The sequence below is a fragment of the Etheostoma spectabile genome, unplaced genomic scaffold (genome assembly GCF_008692095.1).
Source record: "Etheostoma spectabile isolate EspeVRDwgs_2016 unplaced genomic scaffold, UIUC_Espe_1.0 scaffold310, whole genome shotgun sequence".
Taxonomy (NCBI): domain Eukaryota; kingdom Metazoa; phylum Chordata; class Actinopteri; order Perciformes; family Percidae; genus Etheostoma; species Etheostoma spectabile.
The window spans coordinates 970,102-971,430 of NW_022605582.1; the positions used below are offsets into that span (position 1 = coordinate 970,102).

At 43.6% G+C, this 1,329-nt stretch overlaps 1 protein-coding gene across 2 annotated transcripts in view; it reads right to left on the reverse strand.

The window, feature by feature from the left end:
* The window catches only part of LOC116686075 (transcription factor 7-like 1-B), a gene marked incomplete at its 5' end in the record, with an annotated part of 61,821 nt that overhangs the window by 37,249 nt on the left and 23,243 nt on the right, over positions 1–1,329 (reverse strand).

Consider the following 1,329-nt stretch of genomic DNA (forward strand, 5'->3'; position numbering starts at 1 on the left):
ACATGTTACACCATGGTCCATGTCACCATGTTGTCCCATTGTTGCCCCATGTTGTCATTCTGGCCCCATGACTCCATGGTATCCCCATGTTGTCCACATCCATGATGTCCCCATGTTGTCCATGTTGCTGATAGTTGTCCCATGTTGTCGCCATGTTGTCATGTTTTCCTCCATGCTTAGCCCCATGTTGTCCTAATGTGGTCCCCAGTTGTTGTATCATTTGCCTCATGTGCCATACCTCATGTTGTCCCACATGGGTTCCTTATGGTACCCCCATGTTGTCCTCATGTTACCCCCATGTTGTCCGATGTACCCTCATGTTGTCCTCATGTTGTCTTTCAGGTTGTCCCCATGTTATCCCATGGTTGTCCCCATGTTGTCCCTCATGGTTGTCCCATGTTGTCCTCAGTTGTCCTCATGTTGTCTCATGTACCCATGTGGTCCCCATGTGGTCCTCATGTTGCCCTATGTTGCTCATGCCCCTGTGTCCCCATGTTGTCCCAGGTTGTCTCATGTTGCCCTCGTTGCCCTGTTGTGTCTCATGTTGTCCTCTAGTTGCCCTCCTGTGTCTATGTGTCACTATTCAATGTGTCTTTTATTCCCCAAAATAACATGATTGATTCCAACGCTCTTGCCAAGTACACAATCTCTACTTTCATTAATTTTGGGTCTTATTCTATTTATGCATTGTACAACCAAGGAGTGTTTGTTGAAATAGTATTGGAAAGTTGCCCTATTGCCAGTCTGTGATCATCAACTCCATCCTTTATTTAGTCTCCTCTTCTAATTTTGCTTTTTCTCACTCAAACATTAGGTATAATTTCCTATAAGTGAGGGATTGACACGCAAATTCAAAAGAACTGTACTCAGTTAATAAGTAGTGTCACGTATGTGTGAAACGTCAAAAAGTGCCAACATGAAAAAAGCGTCGAAAGTGTTGCCAAAAAGGGGACCAACCCCCTCCGAAACTAGTTCAACCTATCTTAAAGGTCCCCCAAAGGGTGATAAAGGAACGAGGCCAGAACACCCCGAAAGCGGCGAGACAAGGACAAGAGGTCATCATCTAACCACCCCTTAGCGTTGGAGTGGATAAGTAAGTTTTCCCGTTAGTTGATTTTTCTGTCTGTTGTTGTCTGCCGTCAACTGCAACGCGGGTGTTTGGGTTTTTTGGGTTGTTGCCCTTTCACAAATTGTGGGCTTTTTTACTTCTCAGTTAGTCTTCTAACTCAAACATTAGGTATAATTTCCTATAAATGAGGTTTATTGACCACAAATTCAAAAAAATAACTGTAAAACTAAAGTTAATAAGTTAGTGTCACGTAGTGTTGA